The sequence below is a fragment of the Macrobrachium nipponense genome, chromosome 21, assembly GCF_015104395.2.
Source record: "Macrobrachium nipponense isolate FS-2020 chromosome 21, ASM1510439v2, whole genome shotgun sequence".
NCBI classification, from domain to species: domain Eukaryota; kingdom Metazoa; phylum Arthropoda; class Malacostraca; order Decapoda; family Palaemonidae; genus Macrobrachium; species Macrobrachium nipponense.
Window position 1 is genome coordinate 75,118,523 of NC_087212.1, and position 27,798 is coordinate 75,146,320.

General features: G+C 37.5%; 1 protein-coding gene across 5 annotated transcripts in view; it reads left to right on the forward strand.

Annotated features, from left to right (window-relative positions):
• Positions 1–218: 218 nt before the first annotated feature.
• Positions 219–27,798, forward strand: part of LOC135198182 (uncharacterized) — a 375,078-nt gene continuing 347,498 nt past the window's right edge. For all 5 annotated transcript variants that reach the window (XM_064225719.1, XM_064225720.1, XM_064225718.1 and 2 more), the window contains exon 1: positions 219–376. The gene's annotated coding sequence lies outside the window, so the exon portion shown is untranslated. The remainder of the gene's footprint in view (positions 377–27,798) is intronic.

Genomic DNA, 27,798 nt, shown 5'->3' on the forward strand with positions numbered 1-27,798 from the left:
AACTATCCGTGTCGTTATGTGCAAAATTCGGTAGTTAATGAGTAAATTCTTTGTAGACATATTATTTACATTAGACACTAAGTGAAATATGCCAAAGTCTCCTTATAATTTGCATTAACTATTTGTTTTTAAAGTATGTGCGGTACGACAACTTCAATGCACCTGTTGCAGAATTTCTTCAAAGATGGCGCATCTTCGAGCCTTGCCAAGGTAGTCTCCGTGTGGGTGTTGTGAAGTGTGTATGTGATAACTGTTGTCAGCGGGTTGCTCACTGACTGTCCGTTGCCCAAGAAGAGGCAATGAAAAAATAATTCGGCGTTTTCATGTGAAAATTTCTCTTCATCAAGTGCTCTGCGGAGTAAACTAAAATTATCAGGTATGTTGTGAATGTCGCGTTAGTGCACTTGTCAAAGTTTATACATTAATTGTCGGATAGCCTAGGTCCATTTCACTAAGGTAAGTAAAGTGGAAAAGGAGGAATAAAGCAGATACGGCAGCTTCTGGGTTATGTCTTTTTTTTCTTAATGTATAGGAACTATTCTGACTTCTCTCTTAATTGAAGTATCTATTAGTTCATGATGCTTGTAATGAAATGGTAAGCCGTTAATATTTTGAGACTGACAGATTTTAGTTTCTTTAGTGCGCAAACGTAACATTGGGATGGACCGCTGGTTTACTTGCCACAAGCTCCGTCGTCTCAACTGTTTGTATAGAGACCGGAGGTCTACACCAAGCCTCTTACACCTTATCGGAGTATAGGCTAACTACCTAAGTACAAGGGGTCATGCTGGCACAAGACCAACCAGCCGGGTTGTAACTTGTGATTAAATGGACGTTGGCCTTAGGAAGACGTCAGGACTACTAGACCTATCCTTGTTGATGGCTTCTAGAGAAATGCAATAGGCTACATATTCAGCCGTTTCAGAATTAGGTTCTCTTTATCAATGGTTTGTACGAGTGTACTTGGATAATTGCGATAGGAATTTAGGTTAGGATTATTCATCGAATTGGATTTGTTCATTTGTGCTCCATTCATGTGGAAGCCCAATTTGAGTGATTGCATTTACATTTTTTTCTAGTTGGGCAAGGCGGCCTGAATTAACTTTAGAGTAGACTCACTACTTGTATTTTGTTTGCCTAATTTCTGTCATTTAACGTCGGTAATGACCATGGCACTCAAACGTCCACTCTACCACCACGCAGACTTGACCAGTTAACGACTGTTGAATTTTGAGTTGCACATGAAATGCCAAAAAAGAAGTTACAAACGGTCATGCAGAGGGATGAATTAAATTCATGGCTTTAATTTGAAAGTCAGAGAGACTACTGAAGAACCACAGAAATTCAGAATCTTATTGTCGTTTGGCTTATGCATACAGTGACCTTAATGGTCACCCCCGCGCTTCATAAAATAGTCACGGTCTAGGTATACCTAGACCGTGCATATAGGTAGACTTACTCAGTGTTTACTGGTGTATATTTTCACACTAGTGAATTTTATTATGGAGGCTGATCAGCTGTTACTGTCCTGAGATCTTCGATAGCGACAGAAATCTTGTGTTGGTTTTCAAATTATTTTTACCAATGTCTCAGAGTTACTTCGGATGTTTCCTCTTTACCAAGCAAAGTGTTATATTTTTTATAACCATCGTTACAGTTTGAGCAGATTACGAGTTACTGTAACAAAATTCGTATTGTCCAAAGAAGCTTATTTTTAAACCTTGCCCAACAAGGAGGCCTTCCACACAAAGGACCATATTTCAGCTTTCAAGAACCGATTGTGCAGTGTTAGTATAACCATTAAAGACAGTTATTTACCGTAATAAAATACTCGCACGATCTGAATCGATAGAACTTCCTATAGATTAGTGACTAGTAATTGTTAAGCGGCTATTGCATATTATACTTACACCCCCCCCCCGCCTTAAGTTTTGGGAGACAGGTGCTTCCTGCTTACAGTTCTGTTGGGCAGTCCAAGGCCTAGGGCGTCAGTAGTCGCTATGTCAGGTTCTAGGAAACCAATCGAGCAGTCCTGTCGGATCTTTGTTTACCTATACTCCATAATAAAAAATTAAAGTTGCAGGCATAGTTTTTATAGTCTTTGTGGTTAATAGAGGCATGCGACTTGGACGAGACTATTGAGTAGTTCGGTATATATAGATAACGAGCTCAGTTTCAAGGAAATTATACCATTAATAATTATTTTCTCCATAAGTTATAAACTCAACATTTCACCCTTTAGACTTGGAAACTATCCATAACTCAGGAAATAAAAACAAAACAACAAATGCTAAATTTTCAGATTTAAAGACATTATATGAACGGGAGGTACCCGTTACTCCCGTAACCTCTGGTCATTACCGGGTACCTTATATTTATTCAGGCGTTCACCTCTGCAAAAGCGGCATTTAATGCATGTACTGTATGTGTAGACCGAAGCACCGTGGCACGCTTTCTCTCATGTTTCCATAATAGATCAGTCCTAACGCGGGTTTCTATGGTAATCCTTTCTTTCTTGAAAATGCCTGTAAAATTAATGTTTTTTTATGGCACTGAAGAGTAGCTTCTAGTTAAATACAGTAGGAGTGTTACCATTCGAACTAAGCCAGATGAATAATCGGTATTAAAACTTAGATATAGTGAATTACTATCGAGAACTACATAAGCAGAAGTTCAAGCTTTTTAGGCTGTAAGTAATATCGATATTTTGTGAATGACAGCATTGAGAATTAATATATTAAGGTACATTAAGAGGATCAAAACAAGATATGAAGATGCCTGTGTTTTAAAGCCGACCGTTGTTAAATTTAATATCGCATAATTTATTAGAGGTTTATTGGTGTCTTGTCGTTTTTTTTTCATTATTTTTATTTTTTATTTTTATTTAATTTTTTTAGAAGCTGACAGCATTTTGAAACTGCATATTAAAACCATCTTGTTTACTGCCGACAATATTGATACATCCTTGTTCCAGTTAATTTTTACGGTCATATTTGTGTGGTTGTTGTATATTTTACTTACTTTTACAACCTTGGCTCTTTTTCTACAGTTGTAGACTCCACCCCATGGTACACCGTCCACGTGCTACTCAACCCCGATTTAGTTGAACATGCTGGATGAAGTACGTGTATTGTTATATAACACCAACGATGTTAAGAGATAGCTTGTAGTCTTTTGCGTTCCTGGGAGTGGCCTGAGTTCTAGACCCTTTGTTAACTTTTATCACTATGTGCGATTCAGTTTTATTCACTTGTGGCTCTATTCTTCCCATACAATTCTTTGAAGTCCCGAAATTTCCTTTCTTCGGTTTTAATTAGGTATATAAGGCAGCCACAGATGACAAATGTATGGATATAAACCGTTTGAATAGTAGTATCTGAAATAATTAAAAAATTAATGGACATTGCATTTGTCAAAGAAATCGGTAAATTAATCGCTGTAATAACTGTGTATCAATATATTTTCTGTAACAGTTATGGAGTTCTCGTAACATACTTTGCCGTCGCCCAGCCCCGGGTCAGTTACTCCCTGCCCTCCGTTTTCTCTCACCTTAAGCCCAATTCTGCAGAATTGGTCCGAGTAGTAAACTATACTTAACTACTGGGATCGGGGCTCACCCCTCGAACCTGTTATATTATTGCCATTTTTTGGGGGGGTGGGGGGAATGGGTGCACTACATTAGTAGCGAAAGGAGATTAACATCATTGAGAAAGCCCATAGCACAAATTGTAAGTGGTGGTCTGGCTCTGTTTTGACATAGCATTTGGTGGAATTTATCTGTCATTCTAAGATTGTCAGAAAAATTAGATACCGGGCCACGCATGAAAAAAAAGGAACACCAAAGCTGGGCATTATCAAACCAAAAATTAGGGAAGAAAACCGTGAAGTTTGGTAATTTTATGAAATATATCGTGGTGGTTCGACAACCTTCCATGGTGTCCAGTGGCGTGCAGTACCTGAATGTTAAAAAAAAAAAAAAAAAAAAAAAAGCTCCACCGATTGATCGAGATGTGAGCCCAAAGGTGACCCCAAAAAGTGTGGCTGTTATCAGTGACCAGAGCTATTGTGCGTCAGTGCATGTTGCAATGTTTTTTGTTTGTTTTTTGAGGGGGAGGGGGAGAGAAAGGGTGGCATAAATTTGCTTGGTATACCACACTAATTTTAAGGCAGTTGCTCAATGACAAATTAAAGGTACAAGACAAAAGATTTCAATATTTGTTTCATATACAATAATTCTGTATTTTTCTGTGCTCACTCTAAAATTTGACTTGGGAGAAAGTTTTTTTAAATTTGCGTTGTCAGTACTAGACTTTTAAGGAACGCTTCTGAGAGAGAGAGAGAGAGAGAGAGAGAGAGAGAGAGAGAGAGAGAGAGAGAGAGAGAGAGAGAGAGAGAGAGAGAGAGAGAGCATTTTAATGAGGATATGCTTATAGGTAATTTCCAAACGTGTTATTCTTGTACTATACATTGTGTTAAAGTAGTCAGAGGTAGGGAAAATATGCTTTCACCGAATCTGTTAATATACTTTGTGGGATATTGGAGTAAAGCATTTGAAGACACTGATAGCATCTTGTCTAAGGTTAGCAAGATTAATGTAGCTGAGAGCGTTATACGATAATAACAAAGTTTGCAAGACTTCGAGAAGAGCCTTTGTCCGTTACATTTCCGAAACGTATCCAGAAAACCGTCTTTGTTAGTGATCGTGCGTTAAGGTAGTTAACGTGCAGTTATTTTATATTTATGTTCTTTTGTCTTATGGGACGGTTTTGTTGCTCGATCTAATTAGAATTTTTGTCGTAAAAGACTTAAATTTATCGTAATCTCTTTCTTCTATATTGATAACAGTATTTTATGCAACACTTCCAAATTAGGGGTTTTTAGGTTGTTTCTGACGTTGAGCTACAGAATTAGGATATCTTTATAAAAGCGGAATTGTTCCTGTGTACTTAGTGTTGACTGAAACGGACGTCTCAGTATCTACTTTCTAATGCCAGTCTGTCTTTTCTATAAATGTATTTATTGCCTTTGTATGACTCACTTGTTGTTGAGCGTAAGCTGCTGAGTTGCAAAAGGAAACGTGTTGCTAAAGCCGTCAACTCATGGAGTTGCTTTCAGGGCAGACAAGTTAAGGAGTCACGACTGAATGCATTTGTCTGTGTGATTTGCACCTCTATTTTCTTATCAAGTAAAACTTACCAAGAACGAAGAGCTTTAACTAATGATTTTTTTCTGTACAAAGCGTTTATTGAACAGTCTTGTAGAATGAATTAGCCGGCAAGGTACTTCAGGAATCGAGGGAATCAAAGATTAGGGAGAATTCTTCGCGCGCGACAGAGGAACGGAACCAGCTGCTGATCAAAAGTATGGGGACTGATGGGATAAGGTAGTGTGACAGGTGTTACATTGCTGTTTGAGAAAATACAGCCAAGTCATCCTTCTGAGGAATGATATTCAAGAGCTGGTTATATAAGAGTTCTATAAAATTGGCCGGAGGAAGAACTGGTAGATTTTGTAGTATCTTAAATCATTTGTAATTGGTACATCTCCGTAAGACCCGAAATCTTGGAGGGGATGAATATGACTAAATTATGAAGGGCGGTTAACAATTCCTGTTAAAAAATGTTGAGAAGTTTTTAAGAACTGTGACACGATCGTTTTGAAAATAAGATGCGTGCGGTAATATGGTGATTGTGATCTAATGTTACATTATATTGCGGCGTTATTTGTTTATACAGCTTAAGATGTGGTTATCCTCCATGAAGTTTTGTGGGTTAGTTACTTTCTGGAACGTGACTTGATACGTCATTAAAGCTATTTTTCCTTGTTTAAGTTCATCTCTTTACATGAGGGGGGAATCTCCCTGACTTCCGTACAGTTTAGTTTTGTTTTTATTTGTTGTTCATCTTTTATGATCTTGTGAGCTAATTTGGGTATAGCAAATGCTTGTGAAATAAAATGAGACGAGATCAGTTACCATGTGCTGAGTTGCAGTTGGTTTCTCAGTGCCTGGCATTTGAGTTCATACATGAAAAAAGAAATGAGAAAGGTGTACCCTCAGTTCTTAGCCAGGTTTCACTTCTATGGTGGGACCTTATAGCAAGTCAGTTTTGCTATATTTTAAACTAAAACAAACAGCTGGTTCAATCGGACTTTCCTTCAGTGGAATTTAGTTAGTTTAATAAGAAAAGATTCCAGATGCTAAACACCAACCTTAAGCTCGACCGGTGAATGTCCTCCTTGCATTCTCGGCCCTTTCAGGTATCAGGTGCCACACTGTTAGGTTGTACCCTGTCGCAGTATACCAGGATGGATAGAATAAGAGATGTGTCTGTGTATTCAAGAGTGTAAATGAGAAGTTTCAAATCCAAGATAGAGATTCACTTTTATACGATACGGTGTATACTATAGTAAATTATTTTGCAGAAAAAAAACCTTGGACAATGCTTCCCTTACTAACTTTGGCTCTCTCTCTCTCTCTCTCTCTCTCTCTCTCTCTCTCTCTCTCTCTCTCTCTCTCTCTCTCTCTCTCTCTCTCTCTCTCTCTCTCTCTTAACTTTCACTGTGGGTGGTGACCTTTGGCCGGCTTATCTCGGTAGGTTATTGTGCTGGTTGAGTGTGGTACAGCCTCCCAAGCTTCCTTTTGTGAAGGAACAACTTTTTTTCTCATTTTTCATTACCATATGGAAAGGAAGAAAGGTTTCTTTAGGCCCATTTAAGCTAACGAAAATGGACTAATTTATCTCGAGGCGTTTCGCACGAAGAGCTATTTAGGAACTCTCTCTCTCCTCCCGCCTCTCTCTCAGGTCTTCTCATCTCTCTCTCTCTCTCTCTCTCTCTCTCTCTCTCTCTCTCATTTGTGTCAATGCAGCATGCACGCAAGCTACCGAATTGAACTTTGATTTACTCTATAGTTTCGTCTCACACACACACACATGCACACACACACACACGCACACACACATATATATATTATATATAGATATATATATATCTATATATATATATATATTAATATATTAATATCTTATTATATATATATATGTAAATGACTGCATTGTGACTCCCAAGATTCTTGTGCTATTATATTTTGGGATGAGGTTGCCAACTCCACGCTTGCTACCGACTTCTTCCATGTCATGGCCACCGTCTTCTAGCAAACATGTATGGAATTTATAATTTATTTAAACTAGCAACGCACATTCGGCGTTAAGCGTAAGGTTTGTATCGCAGTTTTCGCCTGGGTGGTTCAGCCTTTGGTAATCCCGGCTAGCTCGATGTAGATTTACATGGGAAGTGTTATATTCAAAATATAACTGATGATTTTTCCTTATGTTATTTGTCCACTATAGGCCTTTCTTCGTATAAGTATGGACAACTTTACGTGTATATTGCATATCCTAATCTCCAGAAAGCTCAGAGCCATTGCCTCTCCTTTCCAGGGACGCTATCAGTCTATCCTTCACTATAAGGCCCACTCCAGGTTTTGATATATCGCTTTTGTCGTCAGTCCACATTTCCCATTAGTCATGATAGTTTTTACTCTCATATTGAGATGATTATCATAGTTTTGTCCATTAAGGAAGCTTATTGTCATTATTGTACCCATTTTTTTCTTAGCGATGCTTTTATCTTGTTTTGTCATCACTGACCGTCTCCAGTAGAAAGCCTAAAACGGCGCGTGAGTCGGTAAGGAAGGACTGGCAACTGTCGTTCTCTTTGTTTTGTTTTCTTAGTTTTAGGAAGACTTCTTTTTATGGGATTTAAATGGTCTTGGATGATATATAGATAATTAAACTACAACTCTATTGGGCAGAAATGCACAGTATCTTTATTTCATATGCGCGCAAGTGCGCACAAATTCATATTGTTGCTGTGAATGTTGAATTTTTCCATTCTTGACAGATTATTGCGGTAGGCTACCTACTATTTTTGTTGACTGTATTTCTGGCTGTCTTTTCCACTAATTGATACCATAAATCTCTGTTACACTTAGTTTTGACTTCTTAGGGAGCGGATCATGATTAATGAAGGATTGACAAATCCGAATCTTAAGATTTCTGATTCCCAGGTTATCGAATGTTATGATTCTCACCAAGAGCGGTTTGATGCCTTCCCTTCCTAAGCTCTCAGACTGTATTGCAACAAGGAAATAGTGTGACTTAATAAGGCGTTATCAGACAATTAGTTTGTGGGTTGAAACATATATTTTTACTCTAATTTATTATGATTTTTTTGTAATTGCACATTTCAAAATTTATCTAATTTTTTTTTCTCAAAATACGCGTTTTATTTGCATATGATAACCAACAACTTGCCCGTATTTATTCAGTTGTGGCCATTTCCTTTTAACTAAAAGGTTGTTGAACTACTCCACTTTTAGAGAAGCTTTCCTTAAAGTTTCAAGTTTGTTACTTCTTATTTATTAAAGAAACACGATGAAATGATAATTTGTGTATAAATTGATTATGCCTGCCGACTCTTATAGCTTTAGTAACTAATTATATACAGTAAATATCATAGTAAGATTCATTCCTACGTATATCGATTCACTCGTAACCTATGACAAAATAGGTAAAGGCGTTCATATAATGCTCATAGTCTACCATATCCCTTGATCTTGACTAGAACTGGTCTGCCGAATTCTTCGGTTGTAACTGAACTGCAGTATCTGATACACTGGCTTATTTAAGCCTACGCTCCTCGACTAAACCAGAGAATCTGCGGTTGTTAACTGTATAGCAGGGGGCGCTCTTCTTGCAGTCCTGACAGGTGTTCAAAGTTCAGGTGGGAGAGAGAGAGAGAAAAAAAAAGCCACCACCACAGCACAGGAAGACCAGTGATAACCAAATTAAGGCTCATTTACACACGGTAACTTGACGCATATGGTATGGCTTCCGTTATTAACAGTAGCTCAGACCCTGTGGGAGATTGAAGGGGAGGTACAGTGGCTAAGCTTGCGCAAGCAATTAAGATTTTTTTACGTAATATAGAACTGAGAGAAAGAGAGTTCTACGCTTTTGGCAAAGTGCTTGTGGATTCAGCCTTTTTCAAAAACATGAGGTGAGCGGTTATCAGCTGAAATTACTGAAGAAAGCTAGTGGTTTCGGAAAAGGGAAATTTGAAGAAAACGACCCCTGTACAATTACGGTGTACGCATTCCAATTTTGTTTGTTTTTCGACAATGCCACAATAAGAGAACATATGTATTTTTCACTGAGTTTGTTGTAGTCTCCTTTTTTGCCGTCATTGCACATTTTCTTTTGTAATATCATCGTTATGATGACCAGAATAGCCATACAGCTACTATTTCATGAAAATGTTTTGGGGAAATAGAATGAGCTGTTAACTGGACTATTTGTTTTTGGTTAGTTTCCAAATGGAAAAATCATTATGTTTCTACATCATTGTTAAGCTTGGATCATTAGCCTAATAATTAGTGGTAACAGTAATTTACCAGAGCTAATTGTTAGTACGTTTACTCAGTACAGCACAGCAGATGTAACCTTGTAAATTCATCACTTACGGTTGACGAAAGACTGGTTGAGGGTAGACTTAGCAGTATCCAAATTTAGTGTACCGTTTTCAGTCTGGCCTAGTAGGTATCGGTCTTCCGGAAGGGACTGGGTGTTGGTTATTTATAAAAGGAAAATAAATAAATAAAATACTACGACGGATTCCTTTTCATTCACCCTTCTCAATCCCACTGTCAGACGACCATGATGGGTTTGATGATTTTTTTTTTTTATCCCCGCAGGCGGTAGTCCAATTATTGTCCCTCGTGAGGTGCACAGTAGACATTACTTAACGATCTTTGCAACGGTACCTCGTCACCGTTTCAGTCCTTTTATTGTAACTCAATTAATATTATCTTTCTTGTGTCTTACTTTCCACCCTCTTCTAACAGTTGTTTCATAGTGCAACTGCGCCTTTAAAACTGCCTCGACTCTCAATTTCCCTTTCAGTGCTGAATGATCTCATAGATCCTAGCGCTTGGCCTTTGGCCTAAATTTCATGTTCCAATTCCGATTCGCTTATCATAAAAACATAACTCCACATAAAGGCGCTACTATCAGTTAATTTTCATCCCTTATTCGACTCAGAGCCAATCTTAACCCAGGTTGGTGTTGATATGCTCTTCAGTATATTTGTTTTTCAAACATTAGGAACACTAATTTTGGCTACATTCTGCCAGTTTCGCTGATATATCTTCTTGGTGGCTGATGGCCCTTTTGGATAATCAATTCTGAGAGATCCTTCTTTAATTGCTTGGAGATACGCTTGTCTTTTTTCAATAGTAAAATGTAAAGATTGGATATGTACGTATTTTTTTTTCTAAAGTCCATTAAACTGATAATCGATCATGAATATGTGGAGCATTTATGGTATGTTTGTGTGTGTGTGTGCCCTTCTAATAAGCATGCTTATGAATTTTCTTTTAGTAATATTGCATTGTTCCAAGTGACTTCTCTCTTTGCATATGCTCTCTTTGTATATGACGAGATTCGAGTACTTTTAATGTCATTTTCATAGATATTACCAGTGCTCATAGATGTTCAGCTCTCATAGTAAATAATGGGATTTTATCAGAATTTCATAGAACTATTTTGATCAGAAATTGAAGAATAAAGGTATAAAGGAATTTTAATGAATGTAAAAGATTTATGAAAGCAGTTAACTGACATTTCGAAAGCCACAGCCCCTTAAGTAAATGAATTTTGCCTTTCTAAGGTTGGAGTCTTATTATTTTAGCTCGTCTTTATATACAGTTTTTTTTTTTTTGCCACTCCATTTTCAAGCCATCGTTATTCCATGACATCGTTAACTTTATTCGCACTTGCCTGTCTTCGGTGTTCAATCGATGTAGATAATATAAGTACGCTTCCGACTATTAAAAAGAAATAAGATGCTGATACTTCACGACATTCAGAACGAAACAGTGGGGGCTGTTCAAAAAAAAAAAAAAAAAAGAAAAACATTCAAATAATGGAACTTGGAAACATTCAGAAATGGTATAAATTTCATTTCCTTTGACCCTTCATTTTCTCTTATAAACGATTTTTCCTCGTGCAGTTTATTATTTGGCAGGGGGTGGGGGAGGGGGGGGAGGACGGGCTTGGGAGGACGGAAGGCAACCACTGCTCTACTTCTTGGTCATTTTAGGTTTTGTCTTTTCGGAGCTAACCATCCTCGAAGATTATGTTAGGCTACTGCAGCTTTCTTATCAGATAATATCTTTCCGTTTTTGAGATTTAGTGAATGCCGGTGGGCTGGCATCTGTTGAGAGATGCTTGCGTCACTGGTGTCAGATGGAACTATATTTCAGTTGCTTCTCAATTGGAGAGAGTGTTTTAGCAACCAATCAACATCATTAATATGCAATGTACGAATAGATTCGTGTTCGTGTTTGAATGTTTACGAACACATTTCACGTTTGTGCTTTCTTTAAATAGTAATGTCTTTATTTTTGAATAACTTCAAGGTCTCGTTGGAAATAAATGCATTGCTCCTGTCTGAAGCGTTTTTTTTTTTTTTTTTACATATAAATGCACTTCTTTTTGAAATAGGGGACTGAAGGCCAGGTATTGGAGTCTAAGAACCTTTTTGGGCAAGATGAAGGCGTCCATCAAAAGACCAGAATGATTAGCTCAAGGTTTATTCAATGTTTAGTTTAAAAGTGTCCCTTACCTCGCGTTTTATGAAATAAGAAGACTGTAGTGCTCTGTACAGGCTCACTTAATTTCTTTGTTTCATTAAGGCATCATATTCACTATTCTATTAAATCTCGACGCTTTGCGCGTCCATTTTGTTTTAAAGAATGTCTTAGGTCTGCGTTTATTTTTGATGTTGCCTCAGGCTGGATCTGTTTGCATATTCTGATCATGCAGGAAGCAAAGTGCAGCGCATCCTCTTTAAATTCAAGAGGATGTTCCATGAGTCTTCCTGCAAGTGGATCAATTATGGACGTCCGTGGAATCGCCCTTTTCTGAATGCGAATGAATACCCCTCGGCCCTTGATAAAGACCTCTGGTGATTGAATGCCTCGTGTCTTGGAACTAAGCTGAAGGAGACGAGATCTTCTTCTCTTTTTTTTATTGCCATTGGTGCTTTAGGGTTTTAGTGAAATGTAATCTCTGATATAGACATTATGGATGAATTGAGGTACTGATATTTGGACTTTCCATTTCCAGGAGATTCTTTATAACCTTTCCGCTATTTTGGGATGGCATAGAAAGATAACCGCTCTGAATAACTCCGTCTTCATTTACTCTCCAACCAGTGGAAATGTGAAGAGGCGGCGAATGCTAGAAATGAATCATAACAGCCATTCATTATCAATAGCCACACATTAACGAGAGGTACTTCATTATACAAGCAGTTTGCTTGCAGCTGCTGCTGCCTAGGCTCTTATTAAAACCGATTGCGGAATTCATGATGAATAACCCGGTGACAGGGACTCTCGAATACTGCGGTCGTTCTTGAATGATTAACACGACCCCAGAGGAGAGCGGCCGGAAGCAAGGGCGCTGAGTCCTTAATGAATGACTCGATACCTGCGCCTGGTCGTGTCTGTCATGTCGATTGTCCTGTTCGTGTTTCGGTGCCCGAATGAGAGAAGAGGTCCGTAGATTAGTCAGTATTGTATACGTATAGAGCTTGACATTGTTGTTAGCATCATCAAAGTCAACGGGTAAAAGATGCGCCGAAGAAATAATCAGGAGTAATGTACAACCAATAATGCTATGTGAAACTCAGCCGCGGCCCATGAAACATTCATCCACGACCCGGTGGTGGCCTGTGGTGGCACTTATAGTGGTGCCAGACGCACGATCATGGTTAATTTTAACCTTAAATAAAATAAAAAGTACCGTGGCTATCGGCTTCAATTTTGTATGTTTGATGATTGGAGGGTGGATGATCAACATATCAATTTGCAGTCCTCTAGCCTTAGTAATTTTTAAGATCTGAGGGTGGACAGAAAAAGTGCGGACGGACAGACAAAGCCATTTCGATATTTTTCTCTTGCAGAGAACTAAAAAGAGAAGAGACAATTTTCATGGTTGCTTATCGTGGATGAATAGTTCCGTTATAATATTTCCTGGTTAACATTTTTTTCAGGAGTTACCTATGGCACACTCGAAAAATTTAAGTTTTTTCATTCCTCGAAATATTAAATGAATATCTGTTGATTGCGTAAAACACTGTTATTTTCATTAAATCTTTTAGCGACTCTTCTATGAAACCATGAATTTTTGGACGTGATTTAAGAGAAATCTTTCTCTATTGAGAAGTCTGCTCTCTCTCTCTCTCTCTATCTCTCTCTCTCTCTCTCTCTCGCTCTCTCGAATCAACTCTCTCTCGTCTCTCTCTCTCGTCTCTCTCTCCTCTCTATATAATAATATATATTATATATATATATATATATATAGATATAATGTATGTATATATATATATATATATATATATATATATATATATAATATATAATAAATGTATATATGTACGTATATAATACAGATCATCACAGCCGAACCTTGATTACTGATATATAACAACTTTTTATTTTTTATTTATTTTTTATTTTTTGTTTTTTATTCTTTTTAAGCGATCTAGTAGTATCCCGTCAAGAGCTTGTTGTTTTGGATCATCAGCAGAAAGGTATAGTTTATAATACCATCGGAAATTATTTTATGCGTTGATGAGAGGACAAGAAAACTGCTTTACATTGCAATCAGTAATGAACAGATTTATCGACTGGCTTACAAAGGCAGGTTTTAACTTTGGCCTGGATTAATACGTGTCTAAGGATCTGTTGGGCGGTGTAATTAGCGAATTACCTATGAGGCAGGGATAACAACCCACTAAATCTAATATATCTTAACATTCCGTCTGGTTTTGTTGTTGTCATCCAAATTACCCTTCAAAACGTTTGATTTGAAGTAGAAATCAGCGCGCTATGGTTCATTTTTCAATAACGATAGATGTTCGTTTTTTTTTTATTAACAAATTTTGCCTGATAGACACCGAAGCCCTTCTGAACATGCGAATTATAACTTCCTATGACAATGCATACATATAGATTAATACTGACGATTCCTTTTTTGTGGCCTGGCGCATTAAGAAATCACAGCGTTGAATGGCATATTGGAATGGGCCAGCCCTTTCCGCGTGTAACTCTATGCTCATGTGTTAGGCCTTGATCCCTTTCATGTGTCCCGTTTTATTATTCTGATTCACCAGGCCCACTATGGACCTGTTCGTTCTTGTAAAGTTTTGAATTAGAAATTCTGCTCTAAGGAAGAATGGGAGAAGTGCATTTATGATGTTTAATCTTTGTCATATTATATTTTACGTCTTCATCTCTTAAAGCACGTACACAGGCTCGCGCGCACCCACACACAAGCGTATACACATACGTATATACATATACGTGTGTATGTATTTTTAAAATTTAAATTATGAGTGTTTTTGTTACGTATGAGTGGATTTTTAAGTTGGCATGTGGGAATACTATATCCTTTCTTATAGGTTCCTCTGATTATTATTGTTATTTTTTGGAGTAAATTGTTAAATACCCAATTTTGTTCTGGTTTGTGGCATTCATGATACTTTACAATTTATTATTGGCTATAATTATCTTGAGTATTTCAAATATCCATATTATTTATCTTGTTTCCTGTTTTATAAACGAGATTTTATTTTTACCCAGTTCTGTTATCCGAATTTGACATTCCACCGCTTTTCAACGCTGCAGGATATAACTACGTATCCGTGCCCAGATATTTATTCATTTATAATAGAATCCGCCCCAGTCGAATGTTTGGCCTGGCAACAACAATAATTGTCCCGAGTGGTTGCGGATGGAAACACTGGTTCTCCCACAATAGCAGCGTTTTGTGGGTTTCAGAGACCACGTCGGCGAAGGATTACAGATTCGGTTTATCTCTCATCTAAACTGAGCTAAGCGGAGGTGTTTCTCCTTATTCCTGTTGTTTTTCGCCATCGGTGCCAACGCTTATGGTACCGCATTTTGTCTCTTGGTGAGGAATGTAGAGGCAGATCACGAAATCGACCCACGCTTGAGTATGGTAAACACCGAGAGAGAGAATGCTCTTGCTCTTTCTGGAAATTAATTCGGGACGTATAAAATTCGAGAATATTCTCTCTCTGCATTTTCCGTGCTGAGATGTAGGTCGAATTCGTTATTTGAGTAGATGAAATTCGGTCAAATCCTTCAGGTTCACAGTAAATCATTTTTGGTGAGGTTTCTAGCTCCTGCTCCTTTACTTTTTCCGTTTGCTGTCATCACCTCAGCCGCTAAAGACCAGGAACATACACACGTATGTGTTTATATATATATATATATATAATTAATATATTATATATATATAGAGATATATATATCTATATATATATAGATATCATATATAATATATATATATAATCACATCACTGTGACATTTATACACAACACAAATGTCGTATAATATGCAGCTGGCTCTACCTCAGAAATAATACCGATGGGAAATTATAATTGATAAGTTGAGTCGAGTGGTCTATACCATCACTGAACGTCGTTGGTACTAGCTGTTCGAGCCTGTCAGGTAAGGAACGACCTATCAATTTTCATTCCCCTTCGGTATTGTTTTCGGGTGTAGAACCAATTGGATATTAAACATTTGTAGCCTAATGTTTGAATATATATATATATATCCTGCGTATTAATTTCGTTGTTTAATTAGGGCATACTGATTACATTATTGAAATTCCTGAAAACCTCTCTGTTTAGGGTCACTCAAGCATTGTGGTATACGAGGTCATTGACAACTGGCCGGTCATTAGGGTACCAAATAAAGGCTTCTTTTGTGTGAGTTGGGTCTAGTCGACGTCCATGATATCTGCACTGGTCGAGCCTCTTCTGGTTTTCCACTCGGCAGTTTTGACACTTTGCGAGAAGTCCATTTTTTTTCTTCCCTTTTTGAGTCTTACGATGAGAGACCCATAAGTCTTTGTGAGTCTTTCACGGACGTCATCAAACTAAGATGGCAACAGAAGCAACTCTCCTGGAGACGAAAAAATGGGAGTCCAAGGTCAGCCAGGGAGTGACTGAGGGCGCCTCCCTCCTGTAGGCGGCAGCCAAGTTTCGTGTGGGATGAACGGACACCGCCTGCGTGCATTGCCCAAGCAGATAAACGTCCTTCGGACACACAAACTTATGCACGCTCTGAAGCATCCTTCAAGATCACGCAAGAACACTGGATTACTGGTTGAAAGCATTAGTTTTAAATGTGCTTATTTTTTATGGTGTTGATGAATGACGGTGTATGTTGGCCTACTTTGATGATTGTATTTATTGATAATCATATTTTGTTTTAATTCTATGTTAACGCAAGAGCAGGGAATAATTTCCATCTCGAATATTGACAATGTCACGAACGTTGAGACTACAAAGAATTAAACAAATATCTTTAATTCAAATTTATTTTCCTAATTTCATTCATCCAGCCATATCTGTAGCTGGAGTGATGGGCACGTCTGTGTCACAATGTTTGCTGACTCGTATTAGGCCATGGAGATGACTTAGTGCATGATGCCCTCCTTCGTCTTTTGCGGATTTTAAAGTAAATCGCTAATTCCACGAATCCTGGTGCTGTTTCATACCACTGAACTCTCATTTTGCACCTTTTTTTCGGTAACTCCCATCTCTTGTAGCACGTAACTTGACTTGATGCTGCAGTTTGTAGGTGAGCGTACTATGTCTTAATGGACATCCCAGTTTTCAGTAAGCAGTTTCTGAATTTCATCCATTTTACGTATTCATCTTTGTCGCCGTCAGAATCCTGACGCAATGTTGTGAAGAAAACAAATGTATCTGTATGTGTGCCCAACCGTTTAAAGTAAAACTTAGTACACTGCCACAATAAGATGTAACAGGAACTTGGCGTGAATATGAAACTTAATTGGCGCCTTGATAAGAATTTCCCAATCCAGAGCCATGATGCCTAAGAAGCTGCTCAAGAAAATCAACTCAGACTGGCAAAGAAAAATATGAACAGAATATGATAATGTATCTTTGGTTAAAATGTCATATATCTTACTTTTAACTCCCATCAAAATGACCGTTTCAAGTGGAACCTGTTCTCTAATCCTTGGTACTGAAAATACACTCTTTTGGACTACATCTTTGAAGGTCTGCGCGTACTCCACTCATTACCGAGTGGTCATAATGAAAAAGACTGAACTTGCAAAGGTGGGTCATTCTTATTCATTATGACCCCCCAGAAGAGTTTGTTTTGTAACCTTCCTCTGTAATGTTATCGTTTTTACTTCTGATCCCTGCTTGTAGTGTTATCATCTCCAAGTGGTGATTAACAAGCTATTCAGGTTTTTCCTCCTAGATCATCTAATGAAGGGCGTCAGCTCTTTGGGCACTTCTGACATTTATCTCCGTCCATTTGGCACTAATGGGGATTTCCTACATTTTCTTTAGTAGGTTTTTTTCTCTATATAATTGGGCATTTTATATGCAAGTACATGCGCACTCGATCAAATTTCAGGCGGATGTTTTATCCGGAACTATCTATAGTGTAAAGATTTTAATGACATGCTCTTCTCCTTACACACTTTTGGATGGATACTTTTCAATGTTACATTCATACTTGCATAATTATACATACCCACGTACTTATATAAATGTTCTCTCTCTCTCTCATCACATAATATATATATATATATATATATATATATATATATATATATATTATTAAGTTATTAAGTATTATTAAGTTATTAGTTTCACAGAGGACCTCATTACTACGGAAGGTTTAAAGAGGAGATTCTTTATTACGAAACTTTCAGAGGCGCGTCCACTTCCATCAATTTCCTCTTTTGAACCTTCCGTATTACTGAGGTCCTCTGTGAAAGTAATACATTTATGCAGTGTGAATTTGTGTTGTTTGGAGTGCAGAAGTGTGTGTAAGAGTGCTTGCAGTCTGTAAAATTGTCTTTTATCATGAGTCTGCCGGATTATTAACAAATACAAGTTGCAATGTTTCCGATTGTTTCGTAATGAAACTTGAATTGAAATGTTTTAACTCATCATCTACCTTCTTTTAGAATACTGTTCTCCTGTGTGGTCTGCAGGTAGTGACTCTCATCTTGCAGGTGCTGACTTTCATCTTGCAGGTGCTGACTTTCATCTTGCAGGTGCTGACTTTCATCTTGCAGGTGCTGACTCTCATCTCGCAGGTGCTGACTCTCATCTCGCAGGTGCTAACTCTCATCTTGCAGGTGCTAACTTTCACTCATCTCGCAGGTGCTAACTTTCATCTTTCAGGTGCTGACTCTCATCTCATGGTGTTGGATAGAGTTATGGGTGGAGTTATGTCACCAGTCGAGTTTGTTTTGTCAACTCTAAATGTTGACTTGTGGCGTAGACTTAAAGTGAGTTTAATATGTTTGTTGCATAAGATGTACTACAGCAACAAACCTCTGCACTCTTCTTTACCTGACCTACTAGGCAGGTTGCTACTGCAAACAGTGTCGTTTAGTAGTATCTGGTATAACACTACTCAGTTTGCAGGAGTTTTATTTTGGCTACAACTAGGACAGTTGTGGAGTGTTCTGATCTATAAAGGTTTAACCAAGGAGCAAATTCACTGCTGCTTTCTGCTGAATTCTCCTGAATTCAGGTGTATCGATTTTATTTGGTATTCTCTCATTTATTTATTTATTTATCTATTTATTACCCTTTCCTGTAACTAGTCTTTGTCAGCAGGCTGAATTTCCTTTGGAATAAGCTTTGGTAAAATTTGTAGTCTAATGACTCTTCCCTTGAGTTTTCAGCTGAAGATTTAAAGAATGAAAGGAAGAAAAGCTGTATTAACCAATTAACGCTCCTCTTTTCCAGTTCGCATTGTATCTCCGCATCCTCTATATTTATTGGGTTTGGAAGACGACCATACCTTAGATATCGACTGCTATTTGTGAGTCTGATGAATATGCAAATGCCAGGTGCATTGCAACAGTAGGGACGGACTGTTTAAGATAGCAGGATGCTAAAAGATTCCTTGACCTTTCAGGAATAGGATGGTAGCTGTCGAAGTGGGCGCTGTATGTTTTATTCAGATCGTGCGTGGAGGTTTTAACTCGACCGCCAGCTGTTGCTTTCTGTATGTTTTCATTTCCTGCCAAAATATTTTCTATTTCAGTAGTCCGAGAGAACCTTAACATTATTCTTTGAGCGTTAATTTTATTTCTGGCGGTTTGTCAGGTTAAAATGCCTCCCCCCCCTCCTCCGCCTCCTCCTCCTCCTCCTCCTCCGCCTCCTCCTCCTCCTCCTCCTCCTCCTTGAAGATTGAATTACATAGTTTGTAGAACTATCTGGTTCAACTTTAATGACGGCATGTTTTACTCAGTCATTTAAGCATCGTAGCTGGGTACATTTCATATAATTTTCGAAATACTTGGTATTAATCGTTTTCTAAGACAAGTAAATGATGGCATTCTTTGTTAAGTAAGCTTTGGTCGATTGATTAGGTGTTATAACTTGAAGCTCATAGACTGTGGTCCTCGACAGTTACGAAATTATATATGTTTTGCATTTGTAAAGGAAACCCATTATCCGTCAATGTTGGATTCAAGTGTTCTCTCTCTACTGCTTTGTCCTTTTCGTTTATGATTTGTTTCCTCTTAAGGTTGATAGACATTTTCCCAAAGCGGTATTATAATTTATTATTTGAATAAATTCCGTTCTTGGGCTCACTCGATTTGATTAGTTTGAATTTGTAAATTTGGCGTACTCTCCCAAAATCACCGAATAAGACGTTGTTGTCAAGTAGCCATCCAAAGTTTGCTTTGTGTGCATTTAATTTCGTTTAGTAAGTATCTTGTGCATACTTTTTGCGCCATCAGCTGATTGCGCCGAGATCCTCGCTATATAGCTTGCCTCCTGGCAGAAAGAGTTATAAAGACAATAGGCTCACCCATCCAAGGCTAGCCTGTCGAGTTCAAAGGTCGCACAATAGCTGAGGGTTTCATTTACATAGTTTGATTTACATCTGGTGCTCCGTTTCTCAACCAGCCTTTCTTTCCCAGAGACCCATAGCGTGACTTACGATGCTTAACAATACAACATTCATTGCAGGCCGATGGTTATCTCTTATGAAGGAGTAGTATTGTTAAACTGGCAAGTGCTGTAGGTGCCAAAGATGGTTTCCAAGACGAGTCATTCAAGATGTTTCGAATTCTTTCCTTTCACGTGTTTAATGGATCCTATGTTCAGTAGCTTCGAATTTCAATACTGCTAGTGCATGAATAATGTTTCAATGTGTGGCCCTTCAGCAAGAGCTTTGGATGCAAGAAGGTTAACTTTTATGAAAATTCTTTATTGAAAAATTTGTGTAGTGAAATGGATTATAAAGCTTACTGAACAGTTTACAGTGGTCTTTTAAGGTTTGTGTAGTCACCTGAAAAGGTATAGGAACCACATTATGAAATTTTGACCTTTCGACTAGTGAATATAAACTCGAAATGCGGAAGTTTTTTTTCTCTTTTTTTTCAGTGAATGGGAAGAAAAGCACCTCAGGTCATTGATCAGTTCTCTAATTCCATGAATTTTATTACTTTCGAAAAGTAGCTCATATTACTTTCTCCCAATATTATAAGACTGAAATTACAAGTCGAAATTGCTTGGACCGTTTTTTTTTTCGTAATAATTCAGTATCTGTTATTTGGATATTGGGAGTTTGTCTGTTTTTGTGATACCATGTTTTGCTCTGATCTTTGAAGTATGATATACAAACACTTTCTTAATATTAAGGGCATATAATTCTTTTTAACACCTGATAGGACCAAGTATGTGGATTATGGTAATTTGATTTGACAATCACAGCGTAACGGGACCTATGGTCAACGTCTCGAAGTTAGCACTCCTGATTATCGAAGTCTGTACTCTTTTGATCATTTCAACTCGTGACTTTTATCATGGTATGAATATAGCTGTGTTGCATATCGTATGCCTGTTCATATTAATATTCCCAATCAGTGTTGCCTAAGGCACACGGCGAACATTAGTGGTAAAGTGGTTTGTAGTCAGGCGTTAAGTTTTACCTTGTAAGGGCAGAATGTAAAAGTTTACCAAGTATATCCTTCAGTAGTAGTTTTTATGCAGCTTTTGTGAGCCTGTCTTTAGCCTGCGAATCGCAAAGAGAGAGAGAGAGAGAGAGAGAGAGAGAGAGAGAGAGAGAGAGAGAGAGAGAGAGAGAGAGAGAGAGAGAGATATGGGTGTGGTTTTGTTCAGCTGTTATCCTTGGTGCCTAGGATGGGCAGCAGTTACCAGCTGGCCAGACACCTTGTTAGGTACAAAGTGTTTTGAAAGTTGCTATTACTGATTCTGTTTTCTCCTCCCATGATATGGATACCTACTCAGTCCATGGTATTGCCAGTCTGGAACTGAGTTTCATCAAGGATTAAAAATCCGTTTAAAAATTTTTGAAGATTTTCCGATTATCTTAAGCTGTTTTTAGTCTTTCCACAACTGTACTTTTTACTATATAGAATTAATTTTTATTTCGGAATATTGGAGAAATGGTTTTTCATTACAGCTGCATGATGTAGATTATTGTTACACCATATCACTAATTTGAGAAGGAAATTACATTTCTTGAATAATTGTACAGGGTAATTGACTCTGGTTTATCTCTGTTCCACAGTATAATTTGTTGTCTCGGTTTATTTTTATTATTTGGAAGCTCTGGTTTGTGAGTGGTTCTCTTATAGCACACCGTCTGGATGTCATTAGTGCATAGTAGTAGATCTCCTGTTACCCCAGTTGTAAGGCTTCAAGTCATATCCGTTTTTCAGTTTTCTGTTAAAGAAAATGATTGAGATGGCTTTGTATGACCGTCCGCTCTTTTTCAGTCTGCTCTCAGATCTTAAAAACTACGGAGGCTAGGGGGGCCTGCAAATTGGCATGTTGATCATCCACCCTCCAATCATCAAGCATAACAAATTGCAGCCCTCTAGCCGCAGTAGTTTTAAGTATTTAAGGTTAAGTTAGCCATGATCGTGCGTCTGGTACCGTTGTATGTCCCAACAACACAGACTACCACCGGATCGTGGCTGAAAGTTTCACACAGCATTATACGCTGTACAGAAAACTGTATTGCGCCGAGAAACTTGGGCGCATTTTTGTCTTGTGAGATGCCTGTTCCGATATAATAATATTACTTATGGCAGCAATTACCGAGTAGCAAGGGTTGGAATGACTGGTATGTGCCCCAAATAGAAGTTAAAGCTTGCGATTTTCCAGATTATCAGCATTTTTGATGTCGACGAGATTATTGTAATATACAAGAGAAAATGTACGCAATAACTGTCATAATGATGTACACCATGATACTGAAAACCGTTTTTTGATGTTTCGTGCACATCGAGAGATACAAGGAAATGCACCGCCCTTCTTTGTTGGTCTCAAGTCTCAATTTTGCGGCCTCTCTGAGAAACTGATGTTTTACATTCAAGCGAGAGGTGAGCGGCATTTGCCTCAGATGAATTAATCTCTGAATGACAGCTGTTGCTTCAACGACATATTCAGGCAAATGTTTGTAGAATCGGCTCCTCGATTACATCTCTTCAGTTTCAGTTTGTTTTTCTGTAAAGAACTTAGTATTGCCATTGACCGAATGTGGTTGTAGTAGTAGTTTATACTGATGGCAGCATGAACTTAACAGCAGTAAGTGCTGTAGTAAACAAAGATTCACCTTGTGCTAAAATACCATTCGAAGGATTTTAATCATATCAATTTGGTGAAACAAATGCTATTTATGATTAGTTTACTGAAGCTATGGAATTCCAGTTCCTACTATTTGCTGTCAATGTATGGTTTATGTCATATGCTTATTTTATAAATGTTACGGATTTATGCTTTCAGAAGTTTGTATATTATGGCAAATTTCAGTATTGTTATTAGTTATACTATGCTAATCTCAATCGTGCTGGCTCCGCAGGGGGTTAGTACTGTCAGTTCACCTCAAGCGGTGCACTGTAGGCATTACTAAAGGTTCTTTGCAGCGCTTCTTCGGCCCCTAGCTACTACCCCCTGTTAACCCTCTAACAATTGTTCCATAGTGCAATTGCGATGTTTTCTTCCTGTTACATATTTCCAATCTTTCTGCTCTTCATTTTCCTTACAGCGCTAGATGACCTCATAGGTCCCAGCGCTTGGCATTTGGCCAGATACTATATTTAATTGACATAAGACCTTGTTTGTTAATTTGATGTAATGTTAACGTTGCTTTGAAGACATTGTTTGCAAATTAGACGTGATGTTGGTTTGCTTTCATCGTTACCGCCAGGAGACAGCCTCAGAGACGAATTTGCAGTCTCGGGCAGTTGTTCACTGAGAACAATAATTTATAGAGGGAAGTTAGAACAGATTGAAAGATCGGCAAGATTTTCTTCCACGGGTAATCACATGCTGTGCACCGGCATCGGAAGTGTGTGGATGCTGCACATTGCATCACGGCAAAAGGCGGCGACATGTAGAGAAGTAGCTTCGTCGAGAAAATGGATATTAATTAATGAATTACGAGCGCATAAACATGACAGCGTCGCCAACATATCCTTCCGGTTGCCTGCCACGGGGGAGGGGCTACAGAGGGAAGGGTAGGGCGGGGTAGGGATTCGCTGTGAGAAAGATGTCGAACAGAGTTACATCAGAGAGAAAGGAGCGAGATGATGACGGCGATGACAAACGTCAGTGACGGGAAAGGAGGAAGAACGGGTCAGGGAAGTGTAGTAGTTAGGAAGTGAGAGAAGGGAAATGACGCAAAAAGCTCCGACTGTATAAAAGTCGGATAGCGGAGGCGTTATCTGATTTGTTTGTGTCCTGCGGCGTTGCGATGACAATGGTATCCGACGCCAAAGCACTAGATTTACTTTTCACAATGGCTCCTCCCTGTTTCGTATCTTCCAAATTCCTATTCAACGTATAATGCTGTATGAAAATCTCAGCCACGGCCGATCAAACTCTCAGCCGCGGCCCATGAAACTTTCAGCCACGGCCTGGTGGCGGCCTGTGTTGTTGGAACCCACAGTGGTGTCAGACGCACGATCATGGCTAGCTTTAACGTTAAAAAAAAATACTGAGGCTAGAGGGCTGCTATTTAGTGTTTGATGATTGGAAGGTGGGTGGTGAACATTTCCCCTCAAATTTGTGGATCCACATGAGTGAAAAAACTCCCTAAAAGGAGCATCAAAGAAACATCACGTAACGCAGAAAGCATTTTTGTATATCTTGATATGGAAGACTGCAACCCGGGATTGCCACATAACCCTTACTGATACCAGTCTGAAAAGGGAAAGTTTCAACTTTTCCGTAAAAAAACACACACACACACAGAAAGAGAGAGAGAGAGATAGAGAGAGAGAGAGGAGAGAGAGAGAGAGAGAGAGAGAGAGAGAGAGAGGTTTGCCTCCAGTGCTTTATTCGGAGTCAATTATATTTGCATGTTACTAGGTAGTTAATATTTTAAAGCCGAATAAAAAAGTTACTCTCTCTCTCTCTCTCTCTCTCGTCTCTCTCTCTCTCTCTCTCTCTCTCTCTCTCTATATATATATATATATATATATATATCTTAATATATATATAATATAATATATATATATATATTATATATATATATATATATATATATATATATATATATATATATATATATATATATATATATATATTGTTTCTTCCGTCACTTGTTACTGAATGTGTCGTTCTTTTGTATGGTCGTCATAGATAGCAAACTGGATATTTCATTCATGCATATGCTGGCGCAGAAGAAATTTAGGGGACCAGTAGGGTGTAATAGAGGAAGAAATGAAAGTACAATTTCTTGGTCTTAGGAACCTCTGCGCTCATATTTTGCCGTTAATTTCGACTAATTCCAACTTTTCTGTCATTTGATTTTAGCATATTGTGCAAAAGGATTACATACATGAGCTGATAAATATGATAAATATGAATTGGAGAAAGTCATAGTATGTGAAGAGTGCTGCAGAGAGAGAGAGAGAGAGAGAGAGAGAGAGAGAGAGAGAGAGAGAGAGAGAGACGATATTAAAGATGGTGTAGACAAACGTGTGAGTGACCCAGTCACTGATGACGGTCTCGTTCGATAATATAGTTTATGCTTCTGAGCCTTTATTACCTTTTATGTTGGCTGCTGGTGAAATTTAAGATGAAATAATGTTATTGAGAGATTATTGATTAAGAAATGAAGATTAATGAATAAAAAATAAGGTATTTCTTGCGAATGAGTGGCTTCCTTGTTTGGATGCTGTGATTGATCTCGAAGGTCGCTGTTAAAAGATGGTAAAAGAGCGAATTGGATACTTATATATATATATATATATATATATATATATATAGATATATATATATATATATATATATATATATAAAATGAGAGTTTTTCCAAGCTGTAGGTATAGAGCATTCTTGCAAACATTTTGTGTAAATTTCAGCGAGTTTTACTATTATGAAATCTCCTCCATCTATTTTAAATCAATTATTAGGCCATCTTCTCTTGCTGCTTTGTTTCTTTTCATGCCTTATAATGTTTTCTTTTCCATTTTCATCCTTTACAGTAAATATCTGTTGGCGCCCTGTTCTGAGTCTTCTTTTCATCAACTTGATGTTCTTCCCTTCTTTAGTGTTTCTTCAATTTGGTATGGTTGTGTTTACGAATGTCTTGGGTTTTTAGTTTGTTTATTGTTTTGGATAGTTCTACTAGTTATATTTCATCTCTCTTGGATTTTACCTTCATTTCCAATCGTTTCTTGATAAGTTTATGATGTTTTCTGATAGTTTTCCTTGATCTTGTTTAGGAACTTTTCCACCTATCTCTTGTGCTGATTCCAATACAAATGTTGTTGTCAATTTACTATTCATTTCTTTTTTACTTGGTTCCCTTTTATCATGATGCTGGGAGTATCTATTTTGTATTGCTAAACTAAACTCAGATTTTTCTCAAATTACAGGAATGTTTATTTTCTTTCTGAAAATGAGTATTCCTCTTTCTTTCCTTAGATTTAGACAAATTTTACTTCTCACCATTCTATGGTCGCTTGACTTTAACTTGTTTAACACTGTTACTTAACTAAATTAATTCACAAAAAGGGAGACACAAAAGACCTGAAAAATTACCACCCAATAAGTTTACCTTAAGTAATATATAAAATATTTACAAAGCTCATATTAGGCCGAATAGAAAGACAGCTAGACTTCAATCAGCCAAGAGAGCAGGCAGGTTTTAGAAGCGGGTATTCAACAACTGACCATAACCATGTTATTAACCAGCTAAAGGAAAAATCAACAGAGTATGACAAACCACTATGTATGGCATTTGTAGACTATGAGAAAGCTTTTGATTCTGTCAAAACTTGTGTAGTAATGAAAGCCCTTCAAAAGCAAGGAATAGATGGATGAAGATATCTATTTGGATAGTACAGCAATCCTAAAACTACATAAAGACAGCGAGAAATTTCCGATTGAGAAAGGAGTTAGACAGAGAGACCTCATCTCTCCTAAATTATTCACAGCGTGCCCGGAAGAAGTTTTCGGGAGTTTAGATTGGGAAAATGTAGGATTTAACATTAATGGGGAATACCTTAACAACATAAGATTTGCAGATGACATAATTTTACTAAGTGAATCAGGGGAGGAACTGCAAAAGACGATAGAAGATTTGAATAGAGACAGCAGAAATATAGGACTGAAAATGAATATGAGTAAAACTTAAGATAATGTTCAGTGAAAATGCAAAGACAACAAATAAGAGTCATGGACGAGCCTGTAGAGATTGTTAATGAATATACGTATTTAGGACAGACATTAAGTGTTTTCCCAGGACATGAGACCGAAATTAAAAGAAGGAAAAGCATGGGAGGGAGCGCTTTTGATAAACAAAATGAGATTATGAAAAATAAAATGTCCTACTTATGCATCAGAAACTTGGAGCCCTACTAAAGCCTTAGAACATAAGCTAGTTACAACTCAAAGAGCTATGGAAAGAATAAGGAGGGAAGAACACTAAGAGACAGAGAAAGAGCAACTTGGATAGGAGAGCAAACTAAAATAGAGGATATTCTAACAATAAGTAAGAAAAAGAAATGGGTACGACATATAATGAGAATGTCAGACAATAGATGGACTAAAAGAATAACCGAATGGGTCCCTAGAGATTACAAATGAAGCAGGGGAAGGAAGAGTAGACGATGGATTGACAAGCTAAGAAAATTTGCGGTTATAGAATGGCATAGAAAGACCATAAACAGAAGGGAGTAGAAGGACATGTCTGAGCTCTTTGTCCTGCAGTGGACTAGCAACGGCTGATGTTGATGATTTGATTTATATATATATATATATATATATATATATATATATATATATATATATATATATATTATATATCTAAATACACTCACACATATATATAATGTATATATATATATATATATATATATATATATATATATATATATATATATATATATATATATATATATATATATATATATATATATATATATATATATATATATATATATATTACGACAGTGAGCAAATATAGCTTTTAAGGCATCTTTTCTTGTTTTGTGGTTCTTAGATTGCATTTATACTATATGCCACAATAAATGCAAACTAACTATCTTGAATTATTTACTTTGAACATTTTTGTTACAAACCTCAGTTTTTGATGCATCATGAACAGTGACATCAGATGAAGGAATCGAATTTCTCTTTCT